Below are 27,479 nucleotides of genomic sequence, written 5' to 3'. Positions count from 1 at the left end.
TGTATAGGGACTGGACATCCATAGTGAAAATGAGACAACCAGGGCCAGAAAACTTAGTTATTAACTTCTCCCCTTCCTTTCCAGTCTTGAAGTAGGGTCTCAGCACAAAACATCAACTGTTTATTCCTCTCCATGGATGCTGCCTGGCCTGCTGAGTTCCTTCAGCGTCTTTCATATTCTACTGCTATTTGGTAAAAATCTAATACCCACAAGTGATCTGACTTTTATATAAATGTTTTTGCGGTGGAAATAGTAAATATCAGTGGTTGGTAGTGAAAAAGCACAACAACTTTTATTGGTGAGTGTGGTCTGGAAAAAGTTTTAATTACACTAAAAAGGGAAACGAGTCTCACACGAATTGAGATAGGTATACAGAATTGTTAACTTCATTTTTTCATGTTCAGTACATGAAACAGAATTATTTTACTCTTCCAGAAAATGAACAAATTCCTGACAAAGTTTGTTTAGAAACTTGGCAGAACTGTAACAGTCCAGTGGCACATATTAATGGGGAGGTTACACAGGCAAAATGGTGGAAGGGGAAAATAACTATACAAGTGATAAAGCCAAGAAACTTACATACTGTACACCCGGAGAGAGATGGGCTAAACTCCTGTTTCCATTCATGGATGTATCATTGTTTAATAATCAACATGATTAAGTGCTAGCTGTTGTAAGTTTACAGGTTTGTCGTGATGAATTTGAAGAAGATGCTCTCTGGTACTTCAGCAGCACACACAAAATGCTGGAGGAGCTCGGCAAATCAGGCAGCATTTATGGAGGAGAATAAACAAGCAGCATTTCTGGCTGACAGCCTGCGTTTATGCTCTGGTGCTTCAGACTCGTAAGTTTTAAGACTTGCTAAAATAGTTGTGTGAGGATGGAGGAATGAAAGCTGTCGAAGGCAAACAGGCACAGGTGGATAATAAGTATCTTTTAATCAAATTTCACATTAGCCTTTAGTGAAATTCCAATTCCTTGTGTTCTTTATCCATCAGGATGGTTAAGTATCACTGAGGTGTCAAATTGCTATTGTTTATTTTTCTACAAATTCTTAGGTAGCAAGAGAAAAAAAGAGCAGCTTGATCTGTGTCATAACCCTGACTCTTCAAAACCAGGGATCCATGCTGAGGCATGGCCATACCGAAGAGCCTAAGTAGTTTCCTCTGTTGCAATGCTGACAGAATATGAATATTCACTTGATGGATTTGCCTAAATACCAGACAGCTGGCTGCATATGCTGATTGAGATTATGACGTGAACACTTGTCAAGCTAACATCAATTCTATTAACAGCACATTTCACAGCATTGAAATAACTGGCAAAGTTCTTCAACTTTAGGTATGTGATTGTTTCCAAATAATAAGAAGTCAAGTGATTCATGCATTCATGCATTACCGCAAATGCGGTGCTAACTATTTTCCAATTTAGCAACAAAAGAGTCAGGAAGGCAATATGATTTCTTGCTCCATTAAATAATGAAAAAGAACCCTTATGTTTTTGTCTACTTTCAGACACCAGGTCTCATTTTGAAGGCAATTTTAAGAAGGGTTATTCCCCATCGAGCCTGTTGATGCAAGGGTAGAACATCAGTTAAGGATTAATAGTTAATTATACTGAACATTTAAAGCTGAGTTTCTTTATTGAGATGAAGAAGTTGATCTTGGCACCTATTTATCAATGTAAATCTATATTACAATACAATTCATCATCCCCAGCCATGATTCAGTACAATAAGATGACTGAGCCGAATGAATTTCTGCTCTCATTGTTATTAAGTGATTTTCATTAAAAGTGGTCATACGTGCTGATTTATTATGCCAGGTGAAAGAAAGTTCAGGACAGATTTCAATAGACTCCCAATCAATCAAGTACGTTCTTTTGAATAATACTGTATACCATATATTTGCCACTGCTTAGGGTGCATATCATAGTAAAGAGAATTTCTGCTCCATGATGTAGCTGAGGGTAATATAGAGAAATGGACTATAAACTGGTTATTCAATAGATAGCGGAGTGTGAATAACTAAATACTTCTCAGGTTGTCAAACTTAAGCTCCAGTTTCAACAATTTGGTTGTGTGCAGCAACTGTCATTTGGCAATTTTGCTGATGTCTGCAGATCCTTTGTGTATCCTTAAGCACGGCAGATTTTTCAAATGGCACTATCAATATATTTTTGCAGTTAAGGCCATCAGTAAATAGTTTAATGTCTACTGATGTCAAGATGTGCTATTGATTTCATGTGCTTTGGATGGGATGGGGTTCAATCCCTCACCACATACTTGTTGAAAATCACATCTCTGCGATTCTTGTGCAAGATTGTGGATCAACCATTCAGGCTTTACCCCACAATATGGAGAAAGGAAAACAACACAGGGCATTCCTGTCCAACACACCTCAAGATTTTGATTCCTCGGAGTTCAGCAGCAAATATTACATCCTTCAAATTCTATCTTAATTCATACCCTCATTTTAAAGTCTTCTGATGTCTACTTCTAACGTGTTTTAAAATATCTCCACTTCTATATCCGAGCGCTCATTTTCAATACTAATAACTCATGACTCTCTGTCTCCCAATTTAAAATCAATTTAACTTTTAACAGTATTCACAATCTTATGCATCCCCATAAGATCTACTGTATGCTGCTTCCTTGTAAAAAATTGAAGGCCAAGTTTCACCAGTATTTCCTCACAGTTCAGATCTCTAAATAGGAAAGTTGGTTGATTGTTGTCACATGTGCTGAGGTACAGTGAAAAACCTTGTTTCACTTGCTATCCATTCAGATCATTTCATCACATCAATACATCGAGGTGGTACAAGGGAAAAGCAATAACCGAATGCGGAGAAAGTGCGGCGCAGGCAAGGCCATCACGAGGTAGACTGTGAGGTCAAAAGTCCATCTTGTTGTAAAGTAGTCCAATAACAGGAGGATAGAAATTGTCCTTGAGCTTGGTATTATGCACTTCTAGGCTTTTTATCTTCTGCTCAAGTGGAGAGGGAGAAGAGAGAATGTCCAGGATGGGAAGGGTTGCTTCACTGAGGCAGTGGGAAGCACAGACAGAGTCCATGGAAGGGAGGCTGCTTTCTATATTGTGCTGCTGCCGTCTCAGACAGAGCAGCTGCAATACCAAGCCATGATGAATCCAGCTAGGATGCTTTCTATGATGCATGAGGATCAACAGGGACATGCCGAATTTCTATAGCCTCCTGAAGAAATAAAGTCACCAGTAGTGCTTTCTTAGCCATAGTATCAATATAGCTGGACTAGGACATGCTACTGGTGATGTTTTCTCCTAGGAACTTGAAGCTCTCAACCATTTTGACCTCAGTACCGTTGATGTAAACAGCAGCACATGCACCACCCTGTTCTCTGAAGTCAACGACCAGCTCCTTTATTTCGCTTGTAATGATGGAGAGATAATTGCCATGAAACCATATTACTAGGTTCTTTATCTCCTTCCTGTACTTTGGCTCATTGTTATTTAAGATCTGCCACTATGGTGGTATCATCAGCAAACTTGTAGATGAATTTAGGGCAGAATCTAGCCACACGTTTGTGAGTGTATAAAAGATGGGGGGAGGGGGTGGTGTGGTGAGGAGGCATCCTTTGAAAGGATCATTGCTAAGGATAAAAGTGGTGAAGGTTTTGCTGCCTATCCTTATTGATTGCAATCACTTGGTGAGGAAGTCAAGGATCCAGTTGCAAAGGAAGGTGTTGAGTCCCAGATTTAGGAGTTTGGAGATGAGTTTTCTTGGAACTATGCAATTTCAGCGATAGGTTAATTGCAGTGGGTCAGTTGCCTGGGAGGCTGAAGTTGAAGTGTGCCTTGACCAGTCTCTCAAAACACTTCTGTGAGATTTGGAGGCAATTTATTGCTATTCCAACACTATTCATATGACTAAACAGCCCAAAATGCCAATTCCACTGACCTAATAGTTCTGTAAGGTTATGAAATCCATGATATGCTTGACGATATCCCCTTGCTCAACTTCATTTATGATTGTGCAGTCAAACCAATCTCTCATCTAATAGCAACATCTAGTAACCCTGAGGTCATAGCAATACTTTTGCTAGCTACCAACCTCAGTCTTCAGTCTACAAATATATTCCAAAGTACAAGAAACTGTTCACAATGCTCCTAGTCCATATAGAAGACTTTATATTTTCTGTGTAAGCTACAGATAAGGTGACATCTGTTTCCATCGCATTATCAGTCAACCAATCAATCATGGCTTGGCTTCGCGAACGAAAATTTAGCAAGTGGGCTGCCCACGTCTGCTGTAGGCTCGCTGGTGGCTGATGAGGCCAATTCTCGAAGAAGGAGACAGACTGGTGAAAGGTGTGTCACCAGGCCTCACGATCAGAGGCTAGATTAGACCACTGGGGATGGTCAGTGTGACAGGCACCAAGGGATTTCTTCAGAGAGTCCTTGTACCTCTTCTTCAGTGCCCCTTTGTCATGGTGGCCAGTGGAGAGTTTGCCATACAGCACAATCTTGGGTAGGCAATGATCCTCCATCCTGGAGACGTGCCCTGCCGAGCGCAACTGCGTCTTCAACAGCATGGCCTCGATGCTGGTGACCTCTGCCTGTTCGAGGACTTCGATGTTGGTGACGAAGTCACTCCAGTGGATGTTGAGGACGGTGCGGAGGCAGCGCTGGTGGAAAAGCTGAAGGAGTCGTAGGTGTTGACAGTAGATGACCCACGACTCGGAGCCGTACAGGAGGGTGGTCAGTACAACGGCTCTGTACATGCTGATCTTTGTGCCTTTCTTCAAATGCTTGTTGTTCCAGACTCTTTTGTACAGCCTGCCGAATGCGCTGTTGTCAATCTCTTTGTCGATCTTGGCATCTGACGAGATGGTGCACCCCAGGTAGCTGAACTGGTGGACTGTCTTCAGCTCTACCTCACCGATTGCGATGTGGGGAGGGTGGTAATCTTCCTGAGGTGCGGGCTGATGGAGAACTTCTGTCTTCTTCAAGCTGACTTAAAGTCCGAAGAGCTCGGCAGCCTCTGCGAAGCAGGATGTTATACGCTGCAGGGCTGTCTCTGTATGGGCAACAAGGGCAGCATCATCGGCGAAGAGTAGCTCTCGGATGACTTGCTCCAACGTCTTGGTGTGAGACTGTAATCGCCTCAGGTTAAACAGGCTGCCATCAGTGTGGTACCGGATGTAAACACCGTCCTCATCATCAAGGTCTTCTGTGGCTCTTTCAAGCATCCTGCTGAAGAAGACGGTAAAGAGAGTCGACGCGAGGACGCAGTCTTGCTTTACTCCGTTGCCTATTGGGAAGGGTTCTGAGAGGTTGTTGTTGTGTCTGACTTGGCCACTCTGATCTTCATGTAGCTGGATGACCAGGCTGAGGAACTTTGGGTGACATCCAGTCGTTCCATGATTTGCCACAGACCTTCCCTGCTCATGGTGTCGAACGCTTTTGTAAGGTCGACAAACGTCACATACAATCCCTTGTTCTGTTCCCTGCATTTCTCTTGGAGCTGCCTGAGAACAAATACCATGTCGGAGGTGCTCCTGTTGGCTCTGAAGCCACACTGGCTCTCTGGGAGGTGTTCTTCTGTAATGATGGGCACCAGTCTGTTCAGGAGTACTCTTGCGAGGATTTTTCCTGCGATAGAGAGAAGAGTTACCCCCTGGTAGTTGATGCAGTCAGACTTGTCCCCCTTGTTCTTATACAGGGCAATGATGACTGCATCACAGAGGTCCTGTGGTAGTTTACCTTGTTCCCAGCAGCAGACAAAGAACTCATGAACTTTGGTGTGTAACGCTGGGCCCCCATGCTTCCAAATCTGAGGTGGAATTCCATCAACTCCTGCTGCCTTGTCACTTTTCAGCTGCTCTATGGCCTTGACTGTCTCTCCTAGGGTTGGGATCTTGTCCAGTTCTGTTTTCTCTGGCTATTGTGGGATGTGATGAACTGCTGAGTCTTGGACCATGTGGTTGGCGCTGAAGGGAGTCTGGAAATGTTCCGACCGCCGGTTCAGGATGGACGCCTTGTCTGTGAAGAGCGCCTGACCGTCTGCACTGTGCAAGGGACTCTGGACCTGGTGCGAAGGGCCGTACACCGCTCTTAGGGCTTCATAAAACCCTCTGTAGTCACCGGTGTCTGTGCAAAGCTGAGTTCTCTTTGCGAGGTTGGTCCACCACACGTTCTGAATCTCTCGAAACTTGCGCTGGAGGTTGCTGCATACAAGACGGAAGGCTGCTTTCTTATCAGGACAAGACGGCTGAGCAAAGTGTGCCTGGTGGGCGGATCTCTTCTTCACCAGCAATTCTTGGATCTCCTGGTTGTTTTCATCGAACCAGTCTTTGTTCTTCTTTGTGGAAAGCCCTAAGGTTGTTTCAGAGGTTTGCAGGATGGTGGTTTTTAGGTGTTCCCAAAGCACTTCTGCAGAGGAGTCTGCAGGGAAACTGGGATCCTGAAGCCTTGACTGAAGATTCATCTGAAAGTCAGCTTTCACTTCAGCTGACTGGAGGTTGCCAACCTGAAACTTCTTCCTTGGAGTGCCTCCTCTCTTTGGGTTAGGTTTGAAATGGAGACTGAGTTTGCAGCAGACAAGACGATGGTCCATATGACACTCTACACTGGGCATCGCTCGGGTGCGTAAGACGTCCTGAAGGTCTCTCTGGCGCACCAAGATGTAGTCTATGAGGTGCCAATGCTTGGACCGAGAATGCATCCAGGTCGTCTTCAGACTGTCCTTCTGCTGGAAAATGGTGTTAGTGCTGGTGAGTTGCTGCTCCGCGCAAAACTCTAACAGAAGGCGCCCATTGTCGTTGCAGTTTCCAACACCATGTTTGCCAAGTACTCCTTTCCAGGCTTCTGAACCTTGGCCTACTCTGGCATTGAAATCTCAAGGATGAAGACCTTGTCATCTGCAGGGGCGTTCTGTACGAGGTTGCACAGATCAGTGTAAAACTTGTCCTTTACTGCAGGATCTGCTTGAAGAGTGTGGAATGCTGCTTGGTTCGAAGTGGGAGGCACATGGAGATGATGTGGTCGGAGTGACCCGTTGGCAATTTTTCATGTTTGGAGGCAATGGAGTTCCTGACCATAAAGCCACCGCCAGAAAGGCATCTCTCAGTCTCTGGCTTGCCTGACCAGTAGAGGGTGTAGCCAGCACCATGTTCTTGAAAGTTGCCTTCCTCTGGGAAGCAGACTTCACTGACAGCAGCGATGTCGACATTCAGTCTTGAAAGTTCACGTGCAACTAGAGTGGATCGTCATTTTGGGCGACCACTGTCTGCTGAATCGAGCATGGTTCTGATGTTCCAGCATGTGAGCTTTAGTCCTTACACTCCTTGTGAGGCAGGTGTGCACCTTTTCGTTTTTGTTGTTGTTCAACCGCATTTGAGGATGCCCGTTGACCGTGGCCAGCCAACTGGGGGAAATGGAAACGAGCTTTGGTTAGGCCACCTTTTTTAGCCCCTCTCCGTGTGGAGCAAGCAGTGCTGTCCCTAGAGAAGGCTGCCTGGTTGTTCAGGGTGCTGCTAAGTGATATTGTCGTCTCTGGGGTCAACATCAGACGACCCGTACACCTGAACCGCTTGCATGCAGGATCGGAACTGCGGCTTCCAGTGTCATCTTCCACCTGCTGTTTTCGCCCCTTTCCCATCGCTGCAGGGCTTGATGAATGGTCGGGGAGGATGGTCTGGGACGTGGGCGTGTCCTTTGGCCCGCGCTATGGTATTTTAGGTGGAGTGCAGTGTGCTCGGTACTGGCCCCACCCTTTACACCTGGAGTTCACCTGCTATAGCCTAGCAAGCTGGGACGGTGACAGCGAGGTCGTAGGGTCGTAGGAGTTATGTCGGAGTGTCCTTCTCCGAGGTGGATGGCCTGACGAGGCTAACAAGCCCCACCTGCCCGCATTTGGATTCAGAGTTGTCCTTCTCCTCGGCTGGCTGCCAACCAAGGCTAATGAGCCCAGCCTACCCATCCAGTTATACCACCGGACACTCGGTCACGTCATGACGTAGCAAGCTCGGTGGAAACGGGGGACACCGACAAGAAGGTGTTGCTACGTATGCAGTAATGTAGGAGAGGCCATTTGCAGTGGCCTCCTGCCTAGCAGGCCAGACAGTGACCATGCGGTAATCACTACACCAGGAAAGGAGAGGCGATGTATTGCGCGTATACTTTCCCTGGGTGAGCGGGACATCAAGGGGACCTCACCCGCCCCCCAATTGCATTATATCCGTAGTATAAAAGTATCAGAAGTAGAGAGAGTGAGGAGAGAGTGTGCAGCTTCAAGTTCCTGGGTGTCAAGGTCTCTGAGGATCTAACCTGGTCCCAACATACTGATGTAGTCATAAAGAAGGCGAGACAGCAGCTATACTTTATTAGGAGTTTGAAGCAATTTGGCATGTCAACAAATACACTCAAGAACTTCTATAGTTGCACTGTGGAGAGCATTCTGACAGGCTGCATCACTGTCTGGTATGAAGGGGCTACTGCACAGAACCAAAAGAAGCTGCAGAAGGTTATAAATCTAGTCAGCTCCATCTTAGGTACTGCCTACAAAGCACCCAGGACATCTTTAGGAAGCGGTGTCTCAGAAAGGCAGCGTCCATTATTAAAGACCTCCCGCACTCAGGGCATGCCCTTTTCTCACTGTTACCATCAGGTGGGAGATACAGAAGCCTGAAGGCACACACTCAGTGATTCAGGAACAGCTTCTTCCCCTCTGCCATCCGATTCCTAAATGAACTTTGAAGCTTTGGACACTACCTCACTTTTTTTAATATACGGTATTTCTGTTTTTGCACATTTAAAAAAAATAATCTATTCAATATACGTAATTGATTTACTTGTTTATTTATTATGTTTTATTTTATTTATTATTATTTTTTTCTCTCTCTCTGCCACATTATGTATTGCATTGAACTGCTGCTGCTAAGTTAACAAATTTCATGTCATATGCCGGTGATAATAAACCGGATTCTGATTCTGATTCTGATAATGCTTATGATAGTTTAATATTTTTACAATACTGGAAAATTTGGATAATGCAATTTTTTGGTTAAAATCTGAACTAAATTAACAAGTTTCATTCAGATCAGATTTTCTCCTGCTACAGTAAGATTCCAAGAAATTCATACAAATTAACTCAACTATTTTGGGGGAAATGGCTTTAAAAAAACAAACACCAGCAAAAACACTGTTGGTAATGTGTGTGACCATGAAGGTGGCTGATTTGGCTACAATACTCTTTGTTGTTGAAGAGGTAGTTGTCATTCAGGGATCAAACTTGAATAATGTCTGGAACAGGTATTCGTGGGCACTCTGTTTAGAAGCACACATCAAAAGAGGCAACATATTTGGAGGAGGAGATGAAAGAAGAAGAACAGGTGTGGATACTTCAGCAGGTTTTATCTTTCAGAAGCTTTCTAAATGTTTACTGATCCTTCTCAAGAGAACAGATAAAGTGCAATCTCAAGTAAAACTGCATGCAACTTTAGAAGTAATAGGTAATTGCCAAATTAGCCTTTCAACACTTATGTTCCTACAAAACTCACTGAGTATAAGTATTAGACTGTTACTTTTTTAAAATTCACAAAAGAATGACTTGCGGAGGGCTATTTCAAGAGCGAAGCAACAATTCCGAGTGTGGTTGGAGGTGACATCGGATGCACATCGACCCTGGCAGGATTTGCAGGACGTTACTTCCTACAAAGTGAAACCCAATAGCATGGATGTTAGTGATGCTTCACTACTATATGAACTCAACACCTTCTATGACGGCTCTGAAAGGAAGAATGTAACTACAGCTGTGAAGATCCCTGCTGCACCCGGTGACCCTGTGATCTCTGTCTCCGAGCCAATGTCAGGCTGTCTTTCAGGAGGGTGGACGCTCACAACATGGCAGGCCCCAGCGGAGCACCTGGTAAGGCTCTGAAAACTTGTGCCAACCAACTGGCAGGAGTATTCAAAGACATTTTTAACCTCCCACGGATATGGTCGGAAGTTTCCACCTGCTTCAAAAGGGCAACAGTTATACCAGTGCCTAAGAAGAGCAGTGGGAGCTACCTTAACAACGTTTGTACAGTATCACTCACATCGATGGTGTTGAAATGCTCTGAGAGGTTGGCCTTGGCTAGAATCAACTCCTGCCTCAGCAAGGACCTGGACCCACTGCAACTTGCTTTTCACCACAATAGGAATGGTGCCTCAGAAAGGCGGCATCCATCATTAAGGACCCCAGTCACCTACACATGCCCCCTTCTCATTGTTACTGTCAGGGAGGAGGTGCAGAAGCCTGAAGGCACACACTCAATGATTCAGGAACAGCTTCATTCCCTCTGCCTAAATGAACATTGAACGCGTGAACTTTTTAAAATATATATTATTTATATTATATATATTATTTCTGTTTTGCACTATTTTTGATTTAACTATTTAATTTACACATATATACACTGTAATTGATTTACTTATTTATTTTTTTCTTTCTATATTATGTATTGCATTGAACTGCTGCTGCTAAGTTAACAAATTTCATGACCCATGCCGGTGATAATAAATGTGATTATAATTCTGATTCTGAAGTAACGTCAGCATTCAGTGTAATTTTATGTTTTAGTGAAACTAAAGGTTGTTCAGAAATTAAACCCAGTCGTACCAAATTGACGTGGTATGATGACTCTTGACAAATATGGAAATATCTACAGATTTACTAGTTTGTTAGTCAACAATACGGTTAATGTTTTGGATCAAAGATAGTTTTAAGTGCAAAGAGGCTATTTCAGACTAAACTGAAATCATGGCTGGACACTTGACAGCTGTGACAGGGCTTACACAAAATCATTTCCTGCAAGGCAAGATCAGCTAGCAATGCCCCATCGCTCCCAGATGATCCCAATGCCTTTTATGGACATGTTGATCAGGAGAACTATGACTCACCCACGCAAGCTGGATGGTCCTGTAATCTCATTCTCTGAGACCAACATCCAGGCATCCTTCAAGAGGGTGAATGCATGAAAGGTATCTGATACAGATGGCATACCTGGCCACCTACAAAAGATTTGTGCAGACTAAGTAATTTGACAAAGTAGTTATGGACATATTCAATCTGAGTTCCCATCTGCTTCAAATAGGCATCTATTGTAGTGGTGTCCAAGAACAGAATGGTGACCTCCTTCGGTGACCTCCTTCAGTGACCACCATCCAGTAGCTATCACATCAACTGTAATGAAGTGCTCTGAGAGATTAGTTACGGCACAAATCAACTCCTGCATCAGAAATGACCTGGATCCACTTTGATTTGCCTACTGCCACAAAAGATCAATAGCAGATCCTATTTCTTTGACTTTTCAGTCTGCTCTGGGCTACACGGACAACTGGAACTCGTATATCAGGCCGCTGTTCATTGACTACAGGTCAGTGTTCAACACAATCGTCCCATCCAAACCCATCATCAAGTTTGAAGACCTGGTCCTCTGTATCTCCCTCTGCAAATGGATCGTCATTGGACTTCAATCAGCGAGGACAGGTAACAACATCTTCTCCTTACTGACCATCAACGCAGGTGCTCTCAAGGCATCGTGCTTAGCTTTCTGTTCTCCTCTCTATACACACAGGATTGTGTGGCTAATCACAGCCCAATTCCAAATACAAACTCGCTCTTATTAGGTGAGCCACAGATGCCGATGAGTCAGCTTACAAGAGCAAGACAGGACACCTGGTCGAGCAGTCAGTAAAACTAAAGTGCTGATTATTTAGCTAAGGGAAGGAGGGTGATCATGCGCCAGTCTACACTGGGGGTTTGGCAGTGGCGAGTCAGGAGCTTTAAATTGCTCTGTGTTAACATATTGAATGCCCTTTCCTGGGCCCAGCATGTGCATGCAGTCATAGGGAAGGCCATCAATGTGTTTTACTTTCTTAGGAGGTTAATCTGGTTCAGCTTGTCACTGATCATTCTAACAAACTTCTACAGATGTACCGTTGAAACTATCCTGACTGATTGCATCATGGCCTGGTACGGCAAACTGAGCATACAGGAATATAATAAGCTGCAGAGAGTAGTGGACCTAGTCCAATGCATTACAGGCACATCCCCCTCCAGTATGATTAGTATATGCAGGAGGTGCTGTCTCAAGGGGACAACAGCCATTGTCAAAATCCCCACCATCCGGGCCATGCTGTCTTCTCGCAGCTACCATCAGGCAGGAGGTACAGACGCCTTAAGTCCCACACCACTAAATTCAAAGACAGCAACTTCCCTTCAATCACACACAAAATGCTGGAGAAACTCAGCGGGCCAGGAAAGGAATGGAATGGAAAGGAATGAACAGTTGACATTTCAGATCGAAACGCTTCAACAGGACCCTTCATGAGTCCTGATGAAGGGTCTCGGCTTAAAACGTTGACTATTTATACCTCTACATAGATGCTGTCTGACCTGCTGAGTTCCTCTAGATTTCCTCTGTGTGTGTTACTCTGGATTTCAAGCATCTGTAAAATCTCTTGCGTTTATGATTCCCTTCAATCATTTTAGTTCTTAAACCGACTGGCATAACCTTAATCAGTACAGTTCAACACTTTGATCACTTTGCACTAAAACGGACTTCATGTTTTTTGGTTCTCATTGTGTTCTTTCCTGAAAAGATTGTGCATAATTTCTTGCACCGGTAATGCTGCTGCAAGTAAGATTGTCATTGCATTTGTACATGACAACAAACTTGACTTTGCTTTTGCTCTCCTTACACAGTGAGCAGTCAATTAACTTGTGACACTGATGGAATAAATCATATTAATACAAGAACAAATCCATCCCCATAAATGTCATGACAAAGATATATATAAAATCATCAGGTGGGAGTTATGGTGGGTGGAAGCTTACATTGTTGAACAAATTAGGCAACATTACTCAATCCCAATGACTTCCTTCCTCTTAATAACTATGACGCCGGTTAGCATCAGTTTCCCCCCCTCTTTTCACCTGTGTGACTAATTTGCTAGTCAATAGCCTGCTGTGAGTTGATAGAGAGCTGTGCAAACAGCAACACCACTTTCAGCATCTTGACTTTAACACCACTTTACGTCGAGGCATAAGTATAAATAGTCATCTAAATACTTTGCTACGCTTACAATTATTTTTTCTGTAATATTGCGTAATATTATATGCATGGAGAGTATAAACTGTGGTGGAATACAATACCATTGCTGCACCGTGCCTCATGGATACTCAGTTTTGAATTGCCAGATTGATTCTAAATCTATAAGACCATAAGACCATAAGACATAGGAGCAGAATTAGGCCATTCAGTCCATTGAGTCTGCTCCGTCATTCCATCATGGCTGATCCCAGATCCCACTCAACCCCACACACCTACCATCTCACCATATCCTTTGATGCCCTGACCAATCAGGAAACTATCAACTTCCGCCTTGAACATCCCCATGCACTTGGCCTCCACTGCGGTCTGTGGCAGAGCATTCTACAGATTCACCATTCCCTGGCTAAAAAAATCCCTTCCTCACCTTCCTTCTAGAAGGTTGCCCCTCAATTTTTGAGGCTGTGCCCTCTAGTTCTGGATATCTCCACCATAGGAAGCATCCTCCCCACATCCATCCTATCTATCCCTTTTGACATACAGTAGGTTTCAATGAGATCTCCATGCATTCTTCTAAGTTCCAGTGAGTACAAGCCCAAGGCTGTCAAATTTTCCTCATATGTTAGCCTCTTCATTCCCGGAATCATCCCTGTGAACCTCCTCTGGACTCTCTACAATGACAACACAACCTTTCTGAGATGTGGGACCCAAAACTGTTCACAATACTCCAAGTGCAGCCTGACTAGTGTCTTATAAAGGCTCAGTATTATTTCCTCACTTTTATATTCTGTTCCCCTAGAAATAAATGCCAACATTACATTTGCCTTCTTTAATACAGACTCAACCTGTACATTAACCTTCTGGGAGACTTGCACAAGAACTCCTGAGTCCCTCAGCACCTCTGATCTTTGAAACTTCTCCCCATTTGGATAATAGTCCACATGATTGTTCCTTTTACCAAAATGCATTATCATACATTTCCCAACATTGTATTCCATCTACCACTTTTTTGTCCATTCTTCCAATTTAAGTCCTGCTACAATCATAATGTTTCCTCAACGCTACCTACCCCTCCATCTATCATCGTATCATCCACAAACTTTGCCACAAAGCCACCAATTTCATCATCCAAATCATTGATAAACAAAAGTTTTTAGAAGTATGAGGGGTGATTGATAAGTTCATGGCCTAAGGTAGAAGGAGTCAATTTTAGAAAACCTAGCACATTTATTTTTCCTACATTTACACACTTAGTCCAGCAGCCATTTAGCATACGGATCCCTTCTTTGTAGAAATCAGTGTCTTGGACCTCCAGGAGTGGTCCATAGCAGGGGTGATTGATAAGTTTGTGGCCTAAGGTAGAAGGAGGTGTTATTTTCCAAACTTTCTGCATTTTCACTCAAAGAGTTGAACTGCATGTGCATGTAATGAGTGCTGTATAACTGATCTCCTTCTACCCTAGGCCACGAACTTATCAATCACCCCTGCTGTGGACCACTTCTACAAAGAAGGGATCCGTATGCTCCACGACCGCTGAACTAAGTGTGTAGGAGGGGACTATGTTGAAAAATAAATGTGCACGGTTTTCTAAAATTGACTCCTTCTACCTTAGGCCACGAACTTACCAATCACCCCTCATATATAAAGTGGAAGAGGGTGGCTAAAGTCAATGTAGGTCCCTTGCAAAACGAGAAGGGGAAATTGATATTAGGTGATAAGGAAATGGCTGAGGCATTGAATGACTATTTTGTGTCGGTCTTCACAGTGGAGGTCACATCTAATATGCCAAAGAAGAATGTTATGGATGAAATGGGAGGTGAAGACCCCGATAAAATCACTGTCACTAAAGAGATAGTGATGAGAAAACTAGAAGGCCTGAAGGTAGATAAGTCTCCTGGTCCTGATGGGATCCATCCCAGGGTGCTGAGGGAATTGGTGGAGGTTATAGGAGATGTGTTGGTAATCATTTATCAAAACTCTCAAGACTCTGGGCAGGTCCCGGCAGATTGGAAGACAGCAAATGTCACGCCACTTTTTAAAAAAGGATGTAGGCAAAAGACGGGCAACTATAGGCCAGTTAGCTTAACATCTGTAGTCGAGAAAATGCTTGAAGCTGTTATTAAGGAAGAAATAGCGAAACATTTAGAAAGGAGTGGTTCCATTACACAGATGCAGCATGGATTCCAAAAGGGCAGGTCCTGTTTGACAAACTTACTGGAGTTCTTTGAGGACATAATGAGTGCAGTGGATAGAGGGGAACAGGTGAAAGTCGTATACTTGGATTTCCAGAAGGCATTCGATAAGGTGCCGCACAAAAGTCTTATAAATAAGGTACGGATGCATGGAGTCAGAGGAAGTGTATTGGCATGGATAGTGGATTGGTTAACCAATAGAAGTCGGAGAGTTGGTATAAATGGGTGTTTCTCCGGTTGGCAGTTAGTGGTGAATGGGGCGCCGCAGGGGTCAGTGCTGGGCCCACAACTGTTTACCATTTACATTGACGATTTGGAAGAGGAGACTGAGTGTAATGTAGCAAAATTTGCTGATGACACTAAACTGAGTGGGAAAGCAAATTGTAAAGAGGAGGTGGAGAGTCTGCAGAGGGATATAGATAGGTTAAATGAGTGGACCAAGGTCTGGCAGATGGAATATAACATTGGTAAATGTGAGATCATCCACTTTGGAAGGAATAATAGAGGGGCAGATTATTATTTAAATGGTGAAAGATTGCAGCATGCTGTTGTGCAGAGGGACTTGGGAGTGCTTGTGCATGAATCGCAAAAAGTTGGCTTGCAGGTGCAACAGGTTACTAAGAAGGCAAACAGAATGTTGGCCTTCATTGTTAGAGGGATTGAATTTAAGAGCAGGGAGGTCATGCTGCAACTATACAGGGTACTGGTGAGACCGCACCTGGAGTACTGTGTGTAGTTCTGGTCTTCATACTTGAGGAAGGATATACTGGCTTTGAAGGCAGTGCAGAGGAGGTTCACCAGGTTGATTCCAGGGATGAAGGGGTTAATTTATGAGGAGAGATTGAGTCACCTGGGACTACAATCTCTGGAATTCAGAAGAATGAGAGGGGATCTTATAGAAACATACAAAATTTTGAAAGGGACAGATAAGATAGAAGTAGGAAAGTTGTTTCCATTGGTAGGTGAGACTAGAACTAGGGGGCATTGCCTCAAGATTCAGGGCAGAAAATTTAGGATGGAGATGAGGAGAAACTGTTTTTCCCAGAGAGTGGTGAATCTGTAGAATTCTCTGCCCAGGGAAACAGTTGAGGCTTCTTCACTAAATATATTTAAGATACAGTTAGATAGATTTTTAAATAGTAGGGGAATTAAGCGTTATTGAGAAAAAGCAGGTAGATGGAGCTGAGCTTACGGACAGTTCAGCCATGATCTTATTGAATGGCAGGGCAGGCTCGATGGGCCGGATGGCCTACTCCGGCTCCTATTTCTTATGTTCTTATGTTCTAATGTGAAGAGCAGTAGTCCCTATACTGACTCCTGTGAAACACCTCTAGTCACTGGCAGCTAACTGGAAAAGGATCCCTGTATTCTCACTCCCTGCCTCCTGTCTGTCAGCCATTCCTCTATTCATGCCAGTATCTTTCCTGTAACGCTATAGATTTTGTCTTGTTAAGTAGCCTCATGTGTGGCACCTTATCAAATGCCTTCTGAAAATCCAAATGAGTAACATCCACTGCCTCTCCTTTGTCCACCCTGCTTGTTACTTCCTCAAAGAACTCTAACAGATTCGTCAGGCAAGATTTTCCTTCATAGAAACCATGCTGACTTTGATTTTTTAAAAATCATTTATCATTAATCTAAACACAAGAAAGTCTACAGATGCTGGAAATCTGAAGCCACACACACAAAATGCTAGAGGAACTCAGCAGGTCAGGCAGCATCTATGGAAAAGAGTAAATAGTCAAATTTTCAGGTCAAGACCCTTCTTCAGGACTGAGAGAGAAGATACCAGAAATAAAGGGCAGGGTGAGGGGAAAGAGGCTAGCTGGAAGATGATATGTGAAGCCAGGTGGGTGGGAAAGGTCAAGGGCTGGAGAAGAAAGAATATGGTAGGAGAAGAGAATGGACCACAGGAAAAAGGGAAAGAGGAGGGGGCCCAGGGAGAAGGAATAGGCATTTAAGAAGAAGGTCGGAGTGGGAAATAGAGGAGGGGTGGGGTGTGAGGGGAATTTGTTCACCGGAAGGAGAAATCGAAATTCATGACATCAGGTTGGAGGGTACCCAGACGGAATATTAAGTGTTACCTCTCCACCCTGAGGGTAGACTCATCTTGTAACAACAGAAAGCCATGGATTGACATGTTGGAAAGGAAATGAGAATTGGAGTTAAAGTGCTTGGCCACTGAGAAGTCCTGCTTGTGGAGGATAGTATGGAGGTGCTCGATGAAGTGGTCCTCCAATTTACGAATCTGCATGGGGAGCACTGGACACAATAGACGACCTTAACAGATTGGCAGGTGAAGTGCTGCCTCACTTGGAAGGACTGTTTGGGGCCCTGAATGGAGGTGAGGGAGGAGGTGAATGGGCAGGTGTAGCACTTTGGCCACTCACACGGATAAGGGCGTGGAGGAAGATTAGTAAGGAGGGACAAACGGAGAAGGGAATTGCAAAGGGAGTAATCCCTGTGGAAAGTGGAGGGGGCAGGAGGTAAAGCTACGTTTAGTGGCAGAAGCTGCAGAGAACAATGTAATTCTAAATCTATCCCATTTAGCACAACTATAGATTCATAGACACAATGGGAAATTTCCTTGCTGTGAAGCCAGGCTTTGCCTAGATGTTCTCTGCAGTCCTAATACTATAATGGGCAAATGTATCAGCACCAGGTAGACAAGGGTCCAAGTGAACATCAGTCACGTTGGTTCAGCCACTGTCTACAAGCTGTCAGCCAGAGCATGTTTTGTGTCCTTGCTCCTCAGTGCCTTCTTCTCCTCTTGTTTTCTGTGGAGAAATACCGATTCATCAGCTAAGGGAAGAGGCTGGTAGGTTGCACACATAGAAGATTCACTTACTGGTGATTAGCCCAATACCATGTGACTTCATGGAGTCCAGGGTCAAGGTTAAAGACCTGAACTTCTTTATGACTGAATCTCTTTGTGAAGATACATCTGCTGGGTTCATCATACCGGAGGATAAGATATAATAATAATAATAATAATGTAAGAGAAGAGTCTGGGGCTGCTGCAAATGCAATTAGGCCAAAATATTAATAGCTGCCCCAATTTAGATATCATTCCCCATATGATTGCAAGGTCAACAGGGCTAGGAGCAAGATTGCCGGTAAAATTCACTTCAGAAAGTCACTACTGAATCTACCTGTGCTACCCTTCCAGGCAGTGTGGATTTCAGATATTTCAATATTAGACATAAGAATGTACCTCTGGTTACTCACACTATACTATAATATGCATCCACTGTTTCCTTAGATTTCTTGGCAATACTAATTCTGTCCAGATCCATTAATAAATTTAAGTTAATAGTTAAGGTTTGTGTTTTATTACAATATTTAATTTAATATGAAAAATAATAATGATTCAAAAATTATATGCATTGAAATCTTGGGTGCATGACAGTTGCACTCACTGAAAATATTAACTACTTTCATAACTAATCCATCCAAATCCTGAAATATAAGTAGACAAAACCAACTCAGTTCTTAAAAAGTCTTAGCATTCTTTTGTGATTGGTTTACTATATGATGGCAGACCAAAGTGATTAGCTTCAGCCCCATTACCAGTCCCAATACTAGCAAGAAATGCTTTAATAGTTTTATGTTTTTAGATTTAAATGTCAAAGAGTGGGAAATGTAAGCCAGGCCTTTGCATCATAAATCATAATACAGGATTTTATTCAGATGCTATCACAGGTACTTCATTTTCATTGTTTGATTATAGCTTTAAGTATGTTCAAATATTTTTTTAAGTAACTTTCATTCCAGAGTGGGTCTTTAAGGGAAAATGGAAGCACATTCTTTGGAAGTATTTTTGCCAAATAATATTAAATACAACCTGGTGAAACCACCTGGTTTGTGCAGCATGCCATCCCAGTTTGGGTCAATTCACGTGAGGTTTGTTTGTCAGAAAGCTGAGCAGCCCTCTGCCTGTGAGTGCAGAAGAGTGTCTGGCACTTTAAATAACACCGTCTGAGCTTTCAGTGTTCTTAAAAGATGATTTCTCCATCAGTGAAAAACACCAATCATGGTTTAGTCCAACATGGTTAAAAGTCTCATGAGAATCAGATTTTGGCATTGCAGTAGTACTGTTGATGTCACAATGACAAGCAGATTGCCAGAGAAATGGTGCTAGCCTACATTAGATATTTGCCTGGAGATGTCCATAGCTTATTAATGATTGTCGTGAGCAGACTCAGAAATGCACACAAAATTGTCTCAACCTTATTCATCTAATTGTTGTTTCACAACAGCTTTTTGGCCATTGCACAAATTTCTAGGCCTTTCTCTAAACATTGGAAAAAAAAGCACTTTATATTTAAAGATTCTTCCATCCACTGATTTTTTTCAGTTCTTCATCTTAGAAGGCTCCTCACACATTCCATTTACCACAATAGTTCAACACCTCACTATAACCCTCACATTCTGTTATTCTAACATGATGTGCAGTTACTCTGCATCAGCAGTTTAACTGCCAGCAATATTAAATAACAACAGAACACACATCTTAGTGGTCAAACTGAATTCATAGGTATAGGGTTGCAAGAACTCATAAAGAAGGTTTGCCTTTGACATCTGAAAGCCTATTTGACTGTTCACAGTGTAAGCAATTTAAACAGTTATACCTGTCAACACATTACGTAGGCAAATGATTTTTCATATGATATTGTAAATTCTGTTAAAGGCTTATACATTCCCCATAACAAACAAAAGCTGGAGTATGAAACACCATATACAATCATTCTGGGACACGTTGTGATGATAGAGGGATAATTTCTCATGTTTCACAGGTTTAAAAGCCATTTTGTTGATATTTCATACATATGTTGTTATGTTCTGTAACTCCAAAACATAAAACTAATTGAAAGAAAAGCATGGAGCAGGGGAAAATGTGTACGCTTCCTAGTTTTACTTTTAGTGAGGCGTACACTTATGACATGGTGGCGTAATGATGTTCACCCCATTCAGGTTCTTTTTCATATAACCCGTAATGAATAATGTAAACAGCAAAGAATGCTTAATCTAACAACTGATTAGCAATATTACTCATATAACACTGAAATATTAAATTCACAACACATACCACACACACACACACACACACACACACACACACACACACACACACACACACACACACACACACACTATATAATTTATTCAGTATAATATTTAACACAACCACCATTGTTGGTAGAATCTCAGATGGAGACGAAAGGGCATACAGGAGTGAGATTTGCCAACTAGTGGAATGGTGCTGCAGCAACAACCTGGCACTCAACGTCAGTAAGACGAAAGAGCTGATTGTGGACTTCAGGAAGGGTAAGGAGAAGGAATACATACCAATCCTCATAGAGGAATCAGAACTGGAGAGAGTGAGCAGTTTCAAGTTCCTGGGTGTCAAGATCTTTGAGGATCTAACCTGATCCCAACATATCAATGTAGTTATAAAGAAGGCAAGACAGCAGCTATACTTCATTAGGGGTTTGAAGAGATTTGGTATGTCAACAAATACACTCAAAAACTTCTGTGGATGTATCAAGGACAGCATTCTGACAGGCTGCATCACTGTCTGGTATGGAGGGGCTACTGCACAGGACCGAAAGAAGCTACAGAAGGTTGTAAATCTAGTCAGCTCCATCTTGGGTACTAGCCTACAAAGTACCCAGGATAGCTTCAAGGAGTGGTGTCTCAGAAAGGCAACGTCCATTATTAAGAACCTCCAGCATGTCCTTTTCTCACTGTTACCATCAGGTAGGAGATACAGAAACCTGAAGGCACACACTCAGTGATTCAGGAACAGCTTCTTCCCCTCTGCGATTTGATTTTTAAATGGACATTGAACCCTTGAACACTACCTCACTTTTATAATATATATTATTTCTGTTTTCTGCACAATTTTTAATCTATTCAATACATGTACCTGTAATTGATTTACTTATTTATTATTACTATTATTATTTTATTGTTTTTTTCTTCTATATTATGTATTGCATTGAACTGCTGCTGCTAAGTTAACAAATTTCACGCCACATGCCAGTGATAATAAACCTGATTCTGACTCTGATTCTGATATAGACATCCACAGCATAGTAAGTTTTGAATTGCCCCATTCAGGTGTAAAGGTTTAGGCTGTGGAGGATTTCTTTACTCTTGTGGGATAACACTTTTCCTAACAAGGGAGGCCACTCTGTTTGGCAGGTGAGACTTGTGGCTGGAGAACACTCCCAGGGGCCTCCTCCATGGTAGCTGTAGGAGTTGGTTCTGGGACTGCAGGGAGTGGTTCTGACAGCTCTGGGCACCTTTCTTCTCTAACAACTGACTCTACTCTCCTCAAATGATTGATATGTCATCTCCAGATAACATCAGATGCAATCTCCACTGTGTAGGGCAGTGGTGCAGTTCTGCTCTTAATCTTTCTAAGTTTTGATCAGCTGTATAGTCTCTCGCCAGGACTGCTCGTCCGTGAGTGAAACATTGAACCTCCTTGTTTGAGGAGCCTTCAGTTTGTCTCAGCTGTTTGTCCTACATACTCCTTCTGAGATTGAGTTTGAGGAGATCCAAGTGTGAGTGCAAGGGACAACCCAGGAACAGCATAGCTGGTAAGTTGTTGGTTGTGGAGTGTGCTGCATTGTGATATAAAAGGAGGAGGTTGGTGAGCTTCCGATTCAGTGTTAGTGTAATGTGTTCTGCTGACATTGCTACAGTGCATTCTTTAGGGTCCGGAGAAACTTCACTGACAAACTATTAGTAGCTGGGTGGTATGGGGAAAATATAATATGTCTTATTCCATTAATTTTCAGGAATGACTGAAATTGTGGTCCACTGTCACTGACTAAGTGTTCTGGAACACGAGTCTTTGAGAAGAGGCTCTCAACACATCAACAGTGTGCGAGGCTGTAGTGGAGGCTATTGAGAACACTTCCAGCCACTTTGTAGCTGCATCCACTGCTACTAAGAAAACTGAGCCCTTGAATGGTCCAGCAAAATCCACATGAATTCTCTGCCAGGGAAGGCAGGCCATCCCAGGGATGGAGACGCGCTGCTCTTGGTACCTTCAGGATGTGTTGGCATCCTGAGCAGGGCATGGTAAGCTGCTAAGTCTGCCACTAGGCAAAGCTTCGAGCCAAGGCTTTCATTTTGACCACACCTAAGTTCAAAGGATTAAAAGTACATTTATCATCTAAATATGTATTCCCCACAGGCAGCCATGAAACAAAGAAAACCATGGAACCCATTCAAAGGAAAAGATCAACCCTACCACATGTGAAAAAAAAACAAATCACACAAACAGTAACAGGAACATCAATTCCCCCCCACACACAAAACAAATCACACACATGGTAACGGGAACAGCAATCTCCCCCCCCACATAAAACAAATCACATAAACGGTAACAGGAACATCAATTCCACCCCCCCCCTGACGCACACGAAAAACAAATCACACAAACAGCAAAAAGAACATCAATTCCCCCCCACACACAAAACAAATCACACACACAGCAACAGGAACATCAATCCCCCCCCACACACAAAACAAATCACACACACGGCAACAACAAAGAATGAGTGAAAACAGAACATTAAACACAATATCAAAGGAGTCCATATTCAGTTCAGCTCAGTGTTCATTATCTGCAGGTTGCCCCAATTCAAAATCACCCACCATGACAACCAATAAAGGAATGACCAGAACAATCGACAAACTGCAGACCCAGGACTTCGGTAGCATCCTCCTACGGCATCCAGGAAGAGAGAGACCATTCGAATGAAGGGGTCTTCCCTCAAGAACAGTGAGTGAGATGGAGAGAGACTGTCACTTGCAGGCACCTTCCTGCAGTAACACTGTACACTAGCTTGCCTTCTGCACTTGCCTCGATGTTTCAGCCTTCCACGCTTTAATCGGTGAGATCGACAAGAAATAGAGTCAATCCTGGGCTTGCAACCCATCTCTAAGCTTCTTGACCTCAAGGCCACTCGCCTTTCTGAACCTTCCCAGAGACAGCAAAGCACCAGATGATTCAATTGGCTTGAAAACATACCATGGAACTGCAGATCACAGGCTCCAGCAATACCAGAACCACATTTGAAAGAAACAGAGGACTGACACATAGCTCCTCCAACACTTTAGCTCTCAGCTTGAATGGTACAACTATTTTCAATCCCTACATAAGGCAACCCCCTTCAAGGGCAAATTCAGTCCGGCACTGGTAAAAATGGGGGAAGTGGGATTTCTATTGCATATTCCAACCATTTTGAGTTGCCATCTAGGCCTGAGATAGTGTGGGGTCTTTGCTGGTTTCCTCTTGGATCATCTCTGCCATAATAGAGAGATATTCAATTTGCATTAGAGAGAATATGCCAAGAGGAGTGTCCTCTTTTGTAAATTTGTCATGTATTTCCTTTTCCAGGGGATAATCCATCTGCATTTCCATGAATGCTATTGTCCTCTTGACTTGGATCTTGTAATTGTAACCTCCAAGAAACGGAACCCACCTCTGAACTCATGCTGCTGCTGTCAGCGAAACACTCTTCTGTGGATTGAAAACGGACACTAGTGGGGGATGATTAGTAATGAGGGAAAACTCTCTCCCATGCAAGTTCTGGTTGAAAAATTTTACACCCCAAACCAGACTCAAGGCCCCCCTGTCAATCTGCGCATAACTTTTATCTGCAGCGATAAAGGAACATGATGCAAAGGCTACGGGGCATCCTCTTCCTTCGCTCCTAACGTGTGACAGGACTGCGCCTATACCATAAGGTGAGGCATCACAGGCAAGTTGCACTGAACAATGTGGATCGTACTGTGTGGGTACAGTGTCTGATGTCACCATTTCCTTGTCTTTTGGAAAGCCACCTAACACTACTTTGTTCATTGTCATTTCATCCGGATATGTAGTAATGAGTTTAAGGGGTGGAGCACAATAACCAGGTTTGGCAGGAAACTGATACAGGAATTAACAAATCCTAAAAAGGACAACAGCTTTGACACATCAGTTGGCCTTGGGGCCTCCACCACTGATTTAATCATTTTCAGCACACTTGTGTGTCAATGGTGTGACCATGGTGAGTGATGCTTGGTTTAAAGAATTCACTTTTGTTCTGTGCTCTGAGTCCATAATCTTAGAACGTTTTGGCACTACCTTGAGATTTTAGAAATGTTCCTTGTCATCCTTACTGCTAACAATGATGTCATCCAGGTAACACTGAGTGCCTGGGCAGCCTCGCAGCACCTGGTCTATAGTTTTCTGCTAGAGTGTAGGTGCAGATGCTACTCCAAAAATAAGACATTTATAGCAATAAAGCCCTTTGTGAGTATTTATGGTGAGAAACATTTTGGACTCTTCTTCCATCTCCATCTGTAGGTAGGCCTCTTTAAGTACATTTTGCTGAAGGTTTGCAAAGATATCCTCTATCGTGGCAGAGGATATTGACTTACTTTCAGTACTGGGTTGATGGTGAACTCAAAATCACCACAGATCCTGACCGACCCATTTTTCTTGGCTACTGGGACTACCGCATTGCTCAAGAGCTTCATTCAAACTTGAAAAGAATTCCTTTAGCCTTGATGAATTATGTAACCAACAAAGAATGCTGAATCAGACAATATATTTACGATATTATATATTTACAACACCACGTTAGCCGTTGCTCACAGCTTCGGTGCACCATTTTATCAGGGTGGACTGATTTTTATAACAGCCAGTTTTCTGTTTACAGTCGTTTTGTGTATCCCCAAAATACTGTATACTTGTGTTGGAGAAGTAGCTTGGAAAAAACCACTGGCCTGGAAATTAGTTGGTATAAGTCGAAGAAAACACGAGTAACCAAGCTGCATAGTTGAAAATTAGCTAAATTATTTGCTATTTATAATAAATAGCAGAGGTTAGATTAGATTATGAGAACACTCAGTCCTCTTCTATTGTCATTTAGAGATGCATACATGCATTAAGAAATGATACAATGTTTCTCCAGAGTGATATCACAGAAAACAGGACAAACCAAAGACTAACACTGACAGAACCACATAATTATAACATATAGTTACAGCAGTGCAAATCAATACCACAATTTGATGAAGAACAAACCATGGGTACGGTAAATAAAGTCACAAAAGTCCCCGAGTCGATCGACTCCTGAGCCCCCGATAGCAGGCGGCAAAAGGGAGAAACTCCCTGCCATAAACCTCCAGGCACCATCAACTTGCCGATGCCTTGGAAGCAGCCGACAACAGCCGACACTGAGTCCATCCGTCCGAAAACTTCAAGCTTCCGGCCAGCCTCTCTGATACAGCTTCCCAAGTGCCATCCTCTGCCGAGCGCCTTCGACCTCGCCCCGGCCGCTGAAACACGCAAAGCCAAGGATTTCGGGGCCTTCTGTTCCGAAGATTCCGGTTACCACGCAGTAACAGCGGCAGCGAAGCGGGCATTTCAGAAGTTTTCCAGATGTTCCTCCGTACTCTCATGTCTGTCTCCATCAAATCAGAATTGTGCATGGTCCTCTACTTGACAGATAACAGATATCACCACCGAAGTGGCCACACGCGCTGCCGTTGCGCCATCTTCTCCTCTTCCTCATTACAATATTACTCCTCATTACTTATTACAATACAATATATGACCATTTGGCCTACAGGACTACACTGGCTCTCAGCAGAGTAACTCAATCAATCCCATTTCCCGATAACCCAACAATTTGTTCTCGCTCACAGCAGATGATCAGAAGTGAACTGTGTTTGAGAGGTAATAAAAGCTTGAAGGTCTCATTATGGCAGAAAAAAGCAGTCTGAAAGTTAGAAACTTTATACCAAATTAAAGCATGGCATCATTCTGTTTAATCTTAAAGTACTGATAAAGAATGTTACATAATTTGCACAGTAACAATTAGATAAGACAATATTTTCTGATTCTTTCCAATTTAATGTTTTGTTTTGCACTTTCCATTGAAACTTGTGGACCAAAGAAATCTTCCGCTTCACTACAAATATTACCAACTTCCTATTATACAAAAACCCATATTTTCCATTTTTATAAACAAACACATCTGCCTTACAGAGAGAAAAAAAATCTCAAATTTCAAAGTAAATTTATTATCGAAGTACATATATGTCACCATACACAACCCTGAGATTCATTTTCTTGCAGGCATACTCAATAAATCCACAACTGAATAATAACCATAAAAGAATCAATAAAAGACTGCACCAACTTGGGCATTCAACCAGTGTACAAGAGACAAGAAACTGTAAATACGAAATGAAAGAAATAATAAATATAAATAAAAACATTGAGAACTTGAGATGAAGAGTCCTTGAAAGTGAGTCCTTAGGTTGTGGGAACATTTCAATGATGAAGTAAAGTTGGGTGAAGTTATCCCCTTTAGTTCAAGAGCCTGATGATTGAGGGGTAATAACTATTCCAGAACCTGGTTGGTGCAGGTCCTGAGGCTCCTCTACCTTCTCCCTGATGGTAGCAGTGAGAGGAGAGCATGTCTCGGGTGTTGGGGTTGCTGTTTTCCTGTTACAGTGCTCTGTGTGATTGTGCTCAATGGTGGAAAAGGTTTTACCCATGATGGACTGGGTTGTATCCACTTCTTTCTGTAGGATTTTCCATTCAAGGGCATTGGTATTTCCATACCAGGCTGTGATGCAGCCAGGCAATATACTCTCCACCACACATCTGTAGAAGTTTGCCAACATTTTAGATGTCGTGCCAAATCTTTGCAAACTCCTAAGGAAGAAGAGGTGCTACCGTGCCATCTTCGTAATTGCACTTAGGTGCTGAGCCCAGGTAAAGACAACTGAAGGTAGAAACAAAGAACAAAGTTTCAGTGTGTTTTCATATTTCGAGGTAGCTGTGGTACTTATCAATGTAGTTAACTTCTGCATTCAGACAACAGAGCCTTGACTAACTCAACTTTAAGGCAACCTCACTGAGGAAGTTTTTAGAAACAGTCACCAAAACATTTCTAACAGGCTTCCACAGACAAAAGGAGATTTTTAAATGAGATTTTAAGAGCAACCTTACACCTTTTCCACTTGGTAATCTCTTCCTATGACAAAGCACAGCAATATTAGCAAGTCCTCAAGAATGCCCAGGCCCTTGTGATTCACACAAGTAAATCACATCTGGTCGGCTGGTGGCACAGTGACATCAGTGCTGGGCTCCGGAACGGAGGCTCCCGTGTTTGAATCCAGTCAGGCCATTC

The sequence above is a fragment of the Mobula birostris genome, chromosome 7 (genome assembly GCF_030028105.1).
Source record: "Mobula birostris isolate sMobBir1 chromosome 7, sMobBir1.hap1, whole genome shotgun sequence".
In the NCBI taxonomy this organism is placed as follows: Eukaryota; Metazoa; Chordata; class Chondrichthyes; order Myliobatiformes; family Myliobatidae; genus Mobula; species Mobula birostris.
The sequence above is the reverse complement of the archived record's forward strand: the minus strand, read 5'-3'. Positions refer to the sequence as shown.